Here is a 15,854-nt window from a genome sequence, read left to right on the forward strand (position 1 = left end):
AGGCGGCGGGCGGGCCCGGGGAGTGGGGCGAAAGGCAGGTCACGGGGAAGCGGTCAGCGTGCTTAGTCACCGGTGGGGCTCCGCACCGGCTCCTGCGGCGGAGGGCCCTGGGGTGAGGCTGGTCCCTCCCCCGCCGGCCCTTACAACGCCTAGGGCTGGCAGGAACCGGTCTGCGGTGGTGTTGGGGGGTCAGCCCCCAGTGTCCCACCGGGCGCGGTTGTCCCGCCGAGCCGGGCGTGTATGAGGTGATGGGTGTGATGGTGCCCCACAGGCTTGTGTTACACGCTGTCCCCGTGAGGCGGGAGAGGCCCCACAGGTGAGCGGGGCTGCCCCAGGCGCCACCCCAGCGCCTCTGGGCCGCTGCCTGGCGCGGCTCTCCGGGCGCGGCTAGGATGCGGCCTCGCTGGCAGTTTCCATGGCAGGGAGCCCAGCGAAGGTGTGCGAGGCGGGGACTTCTGGCTGCCCGGCGCGGTGGGCGGGGATGCGCGCAGCCCAAATGCCGTAATAGCAGCGTGGCTTTGCCAATGTAAGTTACGCTGGTTTTGAAATAACCTGTTTTTAGAAGAAACTGGTCTGTGCAGGTTGGGAAAGTAGCAGCCTATGCTACTTTTTATTTATTATTTATAAATATATAAGTAACAGCTTTGGGAGCTGAGGATGGACAAAAAGCCTACATAATCCTGCTAACAGGCCAGGAAGAGGTTTGCTATCCACATACCTTTATTATTATCGCCTGATAGGGTGGAAGCCCTCATGTCTTCATTATCATAAAAGAATCCCCCAAAACCCACTCAAAAAAAACAAAACAGGGAAACCCTGCTCTGTTCGTTGCCTCTGGATTGCTGTCAATTGCAAGTAGCCATCAAAGCAGTTTCTGCATGTGCAAGAAAGGTTGCTTGGTCATACTGCCTGATGGAATATAGCATGTGTTTATATACTTATAGTAGTAGAAATCACCCGTCCAAACTGTTTCATAAGCTTTTTCATTAATCATATTCTGACTGATATTAAGTAGGATCCTTTGTACTTTTAGAGCAGAACAGTGTGCTTTAAGTTATTCTATTTGTTTCTTCTTGTTCAGAACACCTTTTTTTTTTTCACCCTAAGATTATTTATTTAAGCAATCTTGTTGATCTGTAACAGGTCAGACTTTGTATGCTTTTGTGACATGTATTGGGAGGAGATGGGTTTTCATCACTGGTTACTCTGGTTCTTCATGAAATTTAGACCTTCTGAATGTGAACCAAGTGCAATGAGTCAGTGCTAGATCATGCCTGAAAACCATGAAGCTGAAGGAAGGGAAGTACAGTTATACTGAATAGATTGTCTTGTTAAAGTTATAAAAAGCTGCAAAGTCAAACACCCAAAGATTAAGAAATCCCAAATTTAGTTTGTTTTTACACATTGATTACTTGTATAAATACATATTTTTTAAGAAGCCTTCTGCCACTTTTGCCATGTAGCAAATGGACTGGCAAAATTTTTCTCTTTCTTCTCATTCAGTGCAGATGCAGGTCTCATTTATCACTACCTGTCACCAGTCAGGCCTCGGGCTAAATACAGTTTTAGTATTTATTTAATGGATCCCTAGTCAGAATAATTCTTTCTTTGTGAGGGAAGGACCAAAACCCAATAGGAGCTGTAATTTTTAGTTCAAACTTTGAAGGGTTGAGATCTGAAGCCTTTGAGAATGCTGAGGAACCATAGAATCATAGAATAGTTAGGGTTGGAAAGGACCTTAAGGTCATCAAGTTCCAACCCCCCCTGCCATGGGCAGGAACACCTTGCTCTAAACTACATCACCTAAGGCCTCGTCCAGCCTGGTCTTGAATACTGCCAGGGATGGAGCATTCACAGCCTCCCTGGGCAACCCAGTCCAGTGCCTCACCACCCTAACAGGAAAGAATTTCCTCCTTATATCCAATCTAAACTTCCCCTGTTTAAGTTTTAACCCATTACCCCTTGCCCTATCACTACAGTCCCTAATGAAGAAGTCCCTCCCCAGCACCCCTATAGGCCCCCTTCAGATACTGGGAGGCTGCTATGAGGTCTCCATGCAGCCTTCTCTTCTCCAGGATGAACAGCCCCAACTTTCTCAGCCTATCTTCATGTGGGAGGTGCTCCAGTCCCCTGATCATTCTCGTGGCCCTCCTCTGGACTTGTTCCAACAGATCCATGTCCTTTTTATGTTGAGGACACCAGAACTGCACACAATACTCCAAGTGAGGTCTCACAAGAGCAGAGTAAAGGGGCAGGATCACCTCCTTCAACCTGCTGGTCATGCTCCTTTTGATGCATCCCAGGAAATAATAAAACCATGGTTTTGGTTTTTGCATCCATGATATAGAAAAGGGAGTGTGGTATGGTGTAATGAAACTCAAGGGCTACAAATGAAGTAGTAGTTTTGTGGCTACTTCTTTACAAACTGCACAGATGTGCATTCATGTAATGCACATAGCAAAATCAGTCTTGCCATTGGTCTGCTTTTTATGCTGTGATAGAATTCATTTTGCTCTGGATTGTTCCTTTAGCTACAGTTTCAGGGTTTACCTTTCAAGACAAGCATGTTTTAAGTCTTCAGTATGTCTTTTTCTGAATGATATTTTTTTTTTTTTTGAGAAGCTTCACCTCTCACGTAATTGGAGGAAATTCAAAAGTAGGATTTATACTTAACGAGAGCAGTGTCCAAAGATCAGCTGAGCTTAGGCTAGGTTTTCCACTTTTGTACAACTCACCCCTCCCACCCCCAAAACCAAACAAAGCATTTGACTGCCAAATCTGAACACAACACACAAATCCTATCTCTGTTGTGAAACTTGATAATTTCTTTGTCACGTATCACATAGGTAAGAGCCGGAAGAAATTGCTCCATGGGAGGGCCAGTCAGTGTGTGGGCTGTAGTTACATTTTCTACACCACGTCTCCTCAAATGTGGTAGCAATTCCAATGACATGTAAATTCATTGGATCTCTATTTTTGTGAAACTCCAGCTTATGCCTATATATAATTAGGCTTTTATTTTACAAAATAGAAGAAATCTAACATTGGATATGGATAAGTATTAAAAAGTAATGATGGATGAATCTTAAAAAATGATCTGGTGGCATGTTTTGGTTTTGTTTTTTTTTCTTTTGTACCTTGATGTGATTCTTAAATGGCTCTTGGTTTTCAGAATCAGCAGGAAGCTTGAATGTTTAAGTTTTTTGTATTCTTTTCCATTTTTATTCAGTCTTCTTGCAAGTCTGTTATGTAGTTTGCCTATATGCAACAGCAACAACTGTATGTGAAACAGTCAAATCATCAGTAAATAATTAACATTTACAATGCAATCACATTCATATTCACAGTAGTTCTGTAACCGAGGCCCGCTTTGTATTTTGTTAATGCGGTGTATGAATACTGGGAGCCAAGTTACAACTGAATATTATGTATTACTGCAGTCAACTGCTACAGCGTGGTACCGAAGGTCTGTTTCATTCAGAGGTGGGGTTTTTTGTTTGTTTGTTCTTGTGAGGCATGCCTCTGGATTTTGCACTAGAGATATAGTAATTATAAAGTAAGTGATGATACCTTGAGTACAAGTGTGAACCAGAGCTGAATGTACAATGCAGGATGCAAAGATACTTTAAAGGAAGTTCAAAACCCTCTGCATTCAGACAAAAATAACTTTCCACCTAGCTGTAGTTACACTTTGGGTGAAGTCTGCTTAAATGCAAGGGAACAGTTGTCTTTTCCTTGAGAAGAAACAGGTTTAAAAATTTACAGAGTAATTAGATTTTCCAGTTCCCTTGACCTACATTTATTGCCAAGATTAGAAATTGCACTGTTCAATAACTATGTCCTGGCAAGTTTTATGTAACTTTCTTTTCCACTCTTCATTTATTATGGTTAATAAAATTGAAATATTTGCTTTGGAGGTACTTTCAGTCGACTACTTAACATTCACTCTGAAGAGAAATAGATTTTTTTTTTCTCACCTCTGCAAGTAGAACATTACATGAATTACAATTGCTTTATAGTAACCAGTGTTTGTAGTTATCATCATTCTAGATAATAATTTGTTCTGTCAGTTATAGCATTTCTTTGATATTCTACAGTTAACCCAGCACAAAAATCTGGAAGTTCAGAAGCAAACACTGAGAATGCATCCCTCTAGTGCTGCATTGTGTGGGCTTGTGGAACAGTAAATCCTCATTCACATGCCTTGTAGCCTGGTGAAAGGCTGCCTGCAGCTCTAGGCTCGAGCATTGTTTCAGCAGAAATTAGAGTAGCATTGAGGTTGGGAAGGTTAACCTGACTGAATGGTTAGCACCTTTCCCAAACCTAGAAGAAAAAATAATCTTAAACATATTTGGCTATAAGAAGGTTTGCTATATAGAAAGGGTAAATATTCATCAGTTAGTTCTTATTTAGGGTGGCTTACTCCCCCATGATACAATAGGAGGGAGCAGTGATTCTTCTGAGATTTTGTACTATGCGGTTAGCTATAAGGCAGCAAATGAGAATACTGCCAAGCTCACTTCCCTGCAAACTTAAAATGTCATCATTCTAATGATTTAACCATTATGAAAATGACAGCATTATTTAAAAAATGCTTTTAAGTGCCAAAAAGCTTGCCAAATCGTATGCACACTCTCATCAGGTAAACACTGAACATAGGGAAGTTTAAAAAATTGATCGCTTAATTTATTTCTGAATTCTGCATCTACATAAAGCATCTTTTATATAGTAAGTCCCACATTATTTTTTCCCTGAGAGCCAGATCCTCACATAAATCTGCTGTAAAATGCACTTTAAAGAGAATACACGTATATGCTCCCTATGATAAGGGTTACATTCCCCATCCATAGGGTCCCCTTATTTTCAGGTGAACCTGGAGCACTATTACAGCTGCCAACAAATATCTTTTCCTTTGGCTTGTTATCATTGAACAACTTGCATGAACTGTATGTGATCACACTATTACTGTCTGCCAACCAAGCTTTATAATCTTTCCTTTTATGAAAAAGTATCATTAACATTGCTTTGATGTCTGGTAGCAGTGACCTTCCTAGTAAAGGTAGGGTTTTGCATTAAATGTTTACAAATGGTGATAAATAATAGTCACCAGTGAATGAAAATGGGGAGATCAGTTAAATACAGCTATGTTTATTTGATTGTAAACAACTAAATATGTTTATATGTTGAGTATTGTATGCTTTTGTGTGCTTTTTATGGGTTCAGTGGGTTGTGATTAATTTTGGATTTTCTTAAAATTGAGCTTTTAGCAAAATAGAAAAAGTAGTACTTTCCAGAACTGTTTAATATGTTTTATTTGGCTTTTACAATAAAGCTAGATAGATGATACTCAACGTTAGTAGAAGTACCCAAAGAAGATTATTTTTTTTTTAAACTGGTGCAAAATTCTTCTATCTTTATCAGAGAGACAGCTTCAACCTCCAAGGATTTTGCCAGACTTCATGAAACAAGTAAGTATGAAATGTATTTCAGATTCTCTGTGAGATTATGCAATCTTAAACTTATATTCTTCCTGTGAACATTGCGTTTCACAATTGAGTCCTTAGTGTTTTATCCTCCTTAGTTGCAGATTTATTGCCCTAATACTCTTGTTATTCAATTTTTGATTTCATTCTGGTAGTAGGCTATTTTTGGTGTAGAGTGGATGTAGTTTGAGGAAGCTGTATGAGTTACTGGGCTTGTTCAGTGATAAAGTTATGCCTTCCAGTGAAACTTTGCTTTACCTGCAAACATTAAAAAATATTGTGGCCCTATGAAAATTGTAGTAGTATAAGCAGGTTCTTCATTGGTCGTTGTTCATTTTCCTAAATAAAATAGGGTAAAATATGTCTAGGTTTCAAGGAGTTGGGCTTCTTGGTAATATAGGACTCCACTGACTCAAAGCTGAGAAAATACCTGAATTGTTGTGGAAGTCTACCTGTGGTTAAGAAGTTATCACTTCCATAGCAGCAGCAGCAAGTCTTGCCAAATATCAACTGCCCCATAGTGCTAGTTTAAGGCACAGGGGAATGGCACTTTGAACTGGGTTGCCAAGAGATGGGCACGTGTTCTGTTTGGCTAAATCTACTGTAGAGTGTGTTTTGCAGTAATGGGGTAAGGGAAGATGTTGAGAGTGGGATTACCTCAAAATCATGCAGTTCTTTCTGGCAAAGCCTACCTCTTAGAAGCCAAGTTAATAATAAAATGGTAGTTACATTGTATTGTTAATGGATGCATCAAAAATGGAAGGATAGGCTGCCATTTAAGCAGTCGTCTTTCCTAATCTAACGGAAGTCTGCTTGACTGGACTTTGCACTCAAGTCCCACAGAACAGGTCATTTATTTATTATGTTTATTTTGGTGTGTTTGTGTAGCCAGGTTACTGACTATTGGAGCTTATCTATTTCTGATATGACACTATATAAATCTATTAGAAGAGCTTGTCTGATAATGCACATCTTTTTTTTGACTGTAAAACCCCCAGTATTTGTAGTAGAGAAACACTGGAGCCTTGGCCAAACTATGCTTAATGAGAAACTCTGTTAAATAGCAGTGGAGGCTATTTTGTGTATCTCCGAGTTTAGGAAATACTCGAGATAATTACTAAAGGTAATTCTGTGTGAGAAGTAAACAATAATTAAAGTTTACTCTTATGTTTGGTTGAATTTCAAAGGTAAATCTTTGTAGTAGAGAATAGTGGTATCTTAAATATCTGAACAATATTGAGTGGTGTTATGTTGTATGCTTCATCCAACTTACTGGAAAAAGTGATTACCAGAAAGGTGTGGTAGTGCAGAAAGCAATAAAACCCCCTGAATGTTCCTCTGTACTGTTTTCATCTGAAGGCTTCATTCCAAAATGCTGGCTTTTGACCGCAATGTGTTTAGTCAGGCTTAATGTTTCCTATATGAAGCAGCCTTTAAAAAGGACTGTATCTACAGGTCAATATGGGTGGAGCAGTCTCATAATAGGTACCCCACCAAATTTTAATCACAGTTAGTCATGATCATCTTTAAGACCCCTTACAAGAAAGTAAAATTGATTATGAGCTACTTGAAAACACCTAGGGATTCAAGCTGATCATTGCTCTGTTTTAAAAGAGGGTATATGAAGAATGAATGTGTTACTAGCTTTGGAGCCAAATTACAGTGGGGCTTGGTATTATCACTTTTATTTCAGTGACTGTGGTTTAGTTACTGTTACTAAATATATGCAGGAGAGCTGTTTGCAATTCGACAGTTGAACCTCCTAGTGTTAAGAGAGCCAGCATTTAAAGTGTGCATAAGGGGGGATTTGCTGGGGTTAAAGGCACAGATGTGTGCCTGTTTTGGTTTTGAACATAGAGAATTGTGCAAGGATATTTTGTGGGCAGTCAGGAGATCTGCATGTTAGCTCACACGTCGGTAGCAGTAGGAAATCACTGTGGTGGCTCTGGATTTTAGCCTAGTGATTTCCATATGCTTGGGGTTCTGTTGCTTAGCTTGTGAGCAGGTGGAGTGTTTTTTCTGTGTATGGTTTCAGTAAAATGGCATTGATATGGGGATGGAGTCAAACAGAAACAGGTTATTAGAGCTAGCTAGGACTACTTCAAGATTTTTTCTTTCCCCAGAAAAGAACGTTTTACTGAAGAATTGTATTTATTTGGGTAGCTGTCTCTGGAAAACCTTCCAGTTCTTATGAAAATAGAATTGGTACTTGAGAAAGATCATCAGAATGGACAGATGATTGGAGCACTGAGACCCAGTAAGCTCCTATTTAGGAACAGCCAAGAAAGGAACATCTAGTTGTTACTCTGAGTAGCACTCTGAGTGTTTTTCTTTGTGACACAATCGGTATTTGTTATTTAAATTTAATATATTAACATTTATATTGCATGCTTTGATAAATATCTGTTGAAACTTGTCTGTTTATCTTTTTGTAAAGATTTGGTTGGTTTTTTTTTTCCCCTCATACAACTAGTATGAGAGGAGTCCAGTATATGTAAGCAGGCAGTCTTGAGAATGCATTTACTTGCACTATAGTTTCTCTTAATAGTAATATAAAACCTTTCTCCCAGATTTTAGGAAAATAAATGAAAAAAAAAAAACAAACACAAAAAACCCAGCCAAACCCCCCAAAACCAGTTATACTGAATAAAACTAAGTTTTCCTTCTGGAGTTCCTCCCAAAGTAAGTAAACTGGGCTTTAGTTACTGCGTTATTATAACTACTGCTTGTTCCCAATAGAAGCTGGGAAAATGGTTACTGAACTATGTCCTGAGAGACAACAAATGTGGGCAATTTCAAATCAAAGCCTCAGGGTGTTTGATTCTGAAATGCAACTTCTTATTAAGATGTGTGTTAACAGCTTCACATCTTTCAGTGTAATGAGGCTCTGATTTTACTATTCTCTTGATGACAACTGTTAAAATATTGATGGAAGTAGTGTTTAGTGTAAGCATGCTGTAAATTAATACCTTCTGCATTTTTATAGCTTATAAAGTTGAACCGCAGTGAGTTAGTTTGTCCATTGTTCTATTAAAGTTCACTATTTCCTGAGTTTGGGAACAAATCCAGCTCTTTTGGACTCCTCTACAGAAACAAATGTTTTTTACTGCAGTGATTAAGACTTTCTCTAGAAGAAAAGTCTTGTTATCATTACACTTCTTTTCTGTTTGGTCTGTGTATTGATAGACTGTGTCTCTTCAGCTTGTGGCTATGTCCTTGTATTGCAATTGTCTCTTCAGCCATCTGAGGGCTGCTTTTTTTTTTTCTTTAACTTTTACTATATTACTTCAGTTGTTGTCTTATTAATAATTAATGCAGCATATTCCAAACCTCCACTGTGCTTGTGAAGCTTTGTAAATTTACCTCACTGACCAAATTAGATAGAACTCTTAATGTAATCTTAGTTGATTTATGACATTATAGATCTATTTTTATCATGAGATTTCCTAAAATATCATTTTCAGCTTCATCTCAAGGCTTCTGTATGTGTGTGAATTTTCAGGGGTGATGCTGAATCCATCTCATTCTCAAGAGATCAGATGGGAGTGTAGAGAGCTTACAAAGTTTCAACAGTGTTATGCACATTATCAGTACTAAAATTTGGTTTTAAAAGCTTCATTTTCCATTTAATACGTATTTTAATATTGCTTTAACTGGGATAAATGAGTAATAAATGAATGGCATTTCTGATTAGATTAGAATTGTTTCTTTGGAATGAGTGGTCAAAGGATAGGTGAGGAACCCTGTAAAATTTCTTAAAAGATAGTGTATTTTGGTCCTTAAGCTACATTTATATAAATTATATGCTAAAACACAACCATAGGACAAGAATTTAAGGAAAACCTTATTTCTTATTCTACTTTTGTAGCCAGTCTTAACATTTCTCACAGGATGTAAAAGGCAAAAAATTGTAAAGGGATGAGGCTTCTTTTGATTTTTTATTATTTCTTGAGCCTTACCATTTCTGGTTTTAGATTTTAGATAAGGCATCTTTATATAAGAGAATATTCTGACAATGCGATGCATTAGTGGAAACATAAAATGTGTAACAACCTTTTCTTTTGTCTAGTGGCAATTGTGGGCCTGATATTTGTGGTTCATTGTTTCTCAAACCTCCCCTCTGCCTGAATAATGAAGACTCATTCTAGGGCGAAACTAAAGATCTCATGGATTAAACATATCCCATGGATTGCTAATATTAGCAGGAAACTTGTAAGATTGACACAACAAGGGCAGTGCTTTACTACAGTTCTTGTTGTTTTGGATTTTAAAAGAAATGATGATAGTATGGTCTAAATTAAATTTGGAATAGGGTTTAGAATTTGACTGAGGATGAATCAATTTTAGATGGTTAGAAGGCATAGGCTTCACAATTCATATCCTGATTATGGAAATGCTAAAAGGTCAGTTGTATTTGCAGTTGTAAATTTGTTGCTTTTCAAAGTGGTGACATGTCTTTTGAAATCATGTATTAGAGTCAAGATACTTGCCTTGGAATGTGGCTGGAACCAGATTTTGCAATTGGATACTTGGACTTTGCAACTGGGTGCTAGTTTTCCTCTGATAGTAGGACCAAAACTGTTGACATAAGTGCAGATAATTTCTAGAGATGCATTCTAAGTTGCACTAAACAGAGTCCAGTAAAATAAATGAAAACTGAACATGTGAATGAAAATTCCATAATATAAGTGCTGAGTGTGTGCATTTTACCCTTTGCATCTCCTTCCTTTTCTGATTTTCTCTGATTATCCCAATGACATTTCCTTTTATGTTTTCTCTTCCTATCCTCCCCCACCTGCTGCTTGGGAAGTGTTCTGTCCTTTATATCAGTTTTGTGTCGTACTCATATCTAGGCTACTGCCAGATTGGCATTCACAAAAATCTGATAAAGTCTTTTGGAACTTCATCTGTGTGAAACTGACCTGAATAGATCCAATTGTAGAGTTGGGATTATGCTTGGTAAGAGTGCTGGGAGTTTGATGTGTAAGCATTGCTTCGGTATTAGAGACCGTAAAGCCATTTCATCCTGGAACACTGCTAAATTGCATACTAACTGTATTATGTAGACTCTGGTTGTGCACTTTCCTGGTTCAACAACAGTGGAGCAGTCCCATTTAACTGTGAAGTAATGTCTGCCATTCGATTTGTCCTTAGTTGAACTCAGCGTACAGACCTCATATAATAAAGTCTAAATGCAAAGAATGAGCATGTAGTACAAGTGCTTTACTACACAAATTTAAAATTCTTACTGACACGAGCCATCCTAAACATTTTGTAAGTGTAATGAACATGTGTTATACAGAGATGTTGATTTATTTTAAAGTAGGATTAATTATTTTACCAGCTCCCCTGTTACAGTGATTTTGTTACATGCAGAGAAACTGCTTCAGTGGGCTCATTTCTAAAGGTACTGTAATATTTGTGCTTATGCTAGGGATTGTATAGTTCTACAGATACAATCATAATGCTCTCATGGCAGATAATTTAAGACATCTATCAAGTCTATAGCTACTGTGGATTTACCACCTTATCAGCTTTAACTTCATGTATAGTACATTGCCTCATTGTATTTCTGAGTGATTAGTCTTAAAATACTAATGGTAATTTCAGATGTAAGATAATATAAAGAAACTGTCCTTTCAGATATTTTCTTTTTGAGTATTCTTTATGAAATGAATGTTTAGAAGGCAATTGAATGGAAAAATATGGCTCAACATCTGAAGTTCAACATACACTGATAATAGAAGTAAGATTTTGATGTACATCAAGACAATTCACTAATCTGGAACAAAATTTGCATCATGGTCAGCAGTCTTCCTGTACTGTACAGCTAGTGTACTGAAACCAAGTTTGTAGTGCATCCTAACACCGCCCCCTCCCCCCCCCCCCGTACCTTTAAATTCTCTTTACATGAACTGGGACTGGCCTGTGTAGATCCTTAACAATTATTTTGCAATGTGAAATTAAAACTATCAATTTTCATTTTGTTTTGAAACAGTATACAAATATGTTAAACTTTGCTTTAGAAAGCACACCCCTGCCCCTACTCTTCTAGCAGTGGAAACGTCTCAAATTGCCTGCAGAAGACTGAAATAGTTTAAGTTGCTTTTTTTTTTGTTTTTGTGGCTTTTCTTAAGCTGTTGCTCCTCAGCTATCTTCTAGAACAAAATGGTTGTCGCTTGAGAACATGTAGGCAGAGAGATCTAGGCTGATCTGAAAGCAAGGTGAACTATAGAATTTCTAAAAACTAAAGTAACAAGAGTGAGGATTGAGAAAAAGAATGGAACAGAAAGGGAAAAGCAGATATAATGCGCAAAAAAATCCCTCAAAGAACCAAGATGCTTTTATGATGCATACTAGCTGCAGCTGGTAATAATGGTATTTGATTTACCCACCTCAATCAAGATTTTGGTCTTTGTATCAGTGAAAGCATGTTTTCTGCTGCTGCCAGCTGCCATTTTGGGAATCTCCTTGCATATGGTATTTGTGATACTTCCTCATTACCAAAGAGCCAGCATTTAGTTCCTGTTGGTGACTGAACAGAAGAATTCTTCTGAAAATGTGCTTAACTTTTTTGTTTTTAACCATCTGAGTTTTTTGTCATATAGAAGCAATCTGTAGAGTTACGTTAAGAAAGTATAAATCTGTTCAGAAGGGAAGCAAGCTCATTCCACACATTGTACATATGGGTCAAAATCACATTGTCTTCAGTCAAAACACAAAACATCCAATTACTTAGACGACATTTCTGTCATCTGGTAGTTTATACAGCATTAATGCTCATTATTCCTTGGTGAGAAAGGAGTATTTGCTTACCTGCAAATGGACGTATCAGTTTATGTGTCTAATGATATCTGTCTTTTGGTACAGCGTTTCTCATAGGTGCAGGAAATAAAGCAGGTATTTCTCCTGCATTGTTTTATCAGATTGTTGTTAAGTGTTCTGATGTGCTTACAGTATGCTGAGTTATTGTAAGCCAGTGGTAAAGCATTCCTCTGTTCAGGAATTTTCATACTAAATGCAGCACTTTCAAGGCACGACAATGAGCTTATAATAACTTCCCATCTGTAATTCAAATGCAACTCCTGGAGTAATACTCCTCATATTCTTTTCCATAATTAATTTGCAGAGTGGAAACCCCTTCTGGGATAGGGGAGGTCTGATTTCACTTTTATCTTCTAGCCATAAGATGCAGGCTTTTCTATGGATATGGACTAAAAAAATGCCAAAATACAGTTTAAATCCTAACAGTCCTGCTTTGGAGTAGAGGAAAGGACCAGATGACATTTTAAGTACCACTTTTTCAAGTCCTTGTCCTAGGAAGAAAGATTTTTTTCCCCCTAATTGTTTGTTTTTGGGAGCAGGGTAATCTGACCAGTAGCTATGTCTCATTTATACAAAAGGAAATGTTAGTCAGCTGTCACTGCTGAAGATCTGTGATGGCACTGACATGCAAAAGTGGTGTCTATGGTGGTATGTCCATAAACCCTTTAAGACTTTGAGCATTAAAAGTAATATAAGTACTGGTTATTATTTTTCATGTTTCTCTTTTTTCATGTTTCTCTTGCTTCTATTACAAGAATTTCTATTCTGAATCAGGGTTTCTTAGGATAAAACCCATTTTTGGAATGTATTTCTGCTAACATGCTAGAGAACAAGACTCAGCGTGTACTAGCATTCTCAGTTTTCTTTGACATTCATGATTTCCAGCACAGCTGCTTTTTTTCTTGTCTTTTTATTTTTTTTTAATGAATATCAGATCTTTGTAATGCCAGAAAGGGTGTCTCATTGCAGGCACAAAAAAAACCCCACCAACAAGAAGGCAATAAATGGAATTGATTCTTTTTTAACTCTTTTTACTCTTCAAGTAGTTTGAGCAGCATGCAGGGTTTTGGAACAAGATGTGGTATGTGTTTATTTTGGTAATAACTGCCATATGCTTTTTTTGTTTTTTTTTTCTTCACTGATTTCCTTTCACAAGGGGGGTTGAGCACTAACAGAACAACTGTAAAGAGAGTTACCTTATATACATTCCATTGTGTTATAAAGTGGTGCAATCAAACTGCTTGATAGGCAGGGTAACTATACCCAGATACATTTTGTGTATAAAATACCTGTTAAACATAACACAAATGCAGAGCCTTAAAGGTCATTTTCAAAGATGCCTGAAAGAAAGAGGAGAACAGTGATTTCCTGTCAGAGTTTATGGAAGAGTTATGATAATATAGTGGTAACTAGCCAGTGCTGTCACTTACTATTAAAAGCCATACATAATGATATGCTATATCTTGCTATATGATTTTGTGCTGGCTATGTGGTTATCTCCTTGGAAAAAGAATATGAATCATGCCTAAGACATGCATGGCTTTCCCCCCCTTTCTCCTGAAAAGATATTGAGGCAGAGACAGTGTAATACAAAAGCTTCTCACTGTTTTAGGAGGGCAAAGGCAATAAAGCTGAGACTCAAGCATTTAGGAGCCTGATTCCAATTGAAATCAATAGCAGTTTGGTGCTTAAGGGCACTTGCAAATGTGGGTCTGACTTCTGGCCAGTCTGCATAACAATGTTACTGGGAGGAACCATGGATGGGATGGGATCAACAACCGACATGTTTTGGGTTCCACTTCCATTCTTATATCGGTCCTACCCATTGTTTGAACAATGCTAGTCAGCCTGTGGACCACCATCAGCGATGAGTTTGCTGACAGCTTGTTCTTTGTGACAGTCAAGTTGAGCTTTCCACCGACAGTAGCCCACAGCAAAGACTCCTTAAATAAAGACAACACAGTTTTTGTGTGTTGTCTTTATGTTGCTTCCTGCATCAGCCACAGATGTCTCAGTGCATGATGCATGTTGTTTCTCACTTTTTAACTTAGAAAAATAGTTTTTCAGCTATCAGTAGCATGCATTTTGCATTTGTATTTAAGAAAGGAGAAGGTTCCATACTTTGGAAAGCTGCTTGTTTCTTGGGTTTCTTTGCTTGTTTTATGTTTGTGTGTAATTAAATCTACATGTCCTCCCCTCTCCCTTACTAAAAAGAAGGAAGAAAAGGTTCTTAATCCTGAATCTGTGTGGCAGCATATTTTGTAGCTACAGTTATTACAAAGGTGAGGTGATGGGAATAGAGTTTGGGACTTCCACTCTGATATTTGTGTCCCATCCTCTCGCTGGGACAGTTCATATGCTCTGAAATAAAATGTAAAACATGCTCGGTGTTTATATCTTCTGTCACTGCATTGTGCAAACATATCCATCAATGTCTTTTGAGCTGCAGTCTGCTTTAAAGAGTTTCTTGTGGTGCTGCCCACACAAGAGGCTCAGCAGATGGAATTTGTAGCAGAAGCTCCCAGCCTTTGCCTTCAATCCTAAAGTGAAAACTGAAGATAGAATTTACTTATTGGCAGATACAAACCCCAAACCATTGAGAAAATTTGTATTATAATGGATGTGGATGTATGAAAGGTGTTACAGAGGCAGTAACTCTTCCAACAGTGCCATTCTGTATGGAATGTGTGCTCAGGATTGGGTGATAGGAAGGTGGCTGTGCTCTTTTGTGGCTTATTCCCTCTCCATCTGCCTCTTGATTGGAGGCCTAGCCTTTTGATTATTGCTTATAAATGCATCAGAGATGAAACTGAATAGAGGATGAAAATCCCAGAAATTTTAAGACAGTTTTAGCCTTTTATTAGCTTTGGTTCTTTCCTGGATGCTTGAATCACTGAAGTATTTTTTTGAGAACAATTTCTTGGTGAGGAAATTATGTGTATGTGTTGTAGTTTGTCTTAAATGTATAGTTGCAGTGCAAAGTAAACTTACACATTGCTGTGATGTAAGATTGCTTTCAGAAAAAGGTTGAAAGGGAAAATTTATCTTGGCAGACTAATGTAACTTTCTCAGGGTTTAACTGCTTCTCCTCATATTTCAGTATAATTTGAGTTCAGAGGATCACCAGGTTAGGCAATCAAAATGTGGTATAGTGAATGTCTAGCATCTTGAAATAGCAGTCTTCACTGTGTCTTGGAAGTTTGGCACAATTTACACTGATAATTTCTCTGCTTTTCATGTAATTTACTCCTCTGCAATGTCTTTTTGACTGTGATCTAATAATTTCTAATTAATAAAACCTAGCCTACTCACTAAAGTTTAATATCTCAAATAACTGAGAAGGCAAAATGCTAATTTTGGTGTCTGTGTGAGTTCAGAGCAGTAATGACAAGTGACTGTGAATGTATCTACATTATAGTTAAAGGTGTAACAGCAACATGTATAGATACTGCTTTGCAAATATTGATCTAGCTAGCCTAGGCAACAGCATTGATATTGCAAGAGCATTGAATTTGACTTCAGCTGTACAAATCTGGGTTGTGTCCT

General features: G+C 38.0%; 1 long non-coding RNA gene across 1 annotated transcript in view; it reads left to right on the top strand.

Moving 5' to 3' along the window:
- Positions 1 to 301: 301 nt before the first annotated feature.
- The window catches only part of LOC133211111 (uncharacterized), a 48,506-nt gene continuing 32,953 nt past the window's right edge, over positions 302 to 15,854 (top strand). The window contains exon 1 of the long non-coding RNA XR_009725116.1: positions 302 to 526. This is a non-coding gene — a long non-coding RNA (uncharacterized LOC133211111). The remainder of the gene's footprint in view (positions 527 to 15,854) is intronic.

The sequence above is a fragment of the Neopsephotus bourkii genome, unplaced genomic scaffold (assembly GCF_033783945.1).
Source record: "Neopsephotus bourkii isolate Nb327-2 ecotype Australia unplaced genomic scaffold, CSIRO-AGI_Nbou_v1 NB_567, whole genome shotgun sequence".
NCBI classification, from domain to species: domain Eukaryota; kingdom Metazoa; phylum Chordata; class Aves; order Psittaciformes; family Psittacidae; genus Neopsephotus; species Neopsephotus bourkii.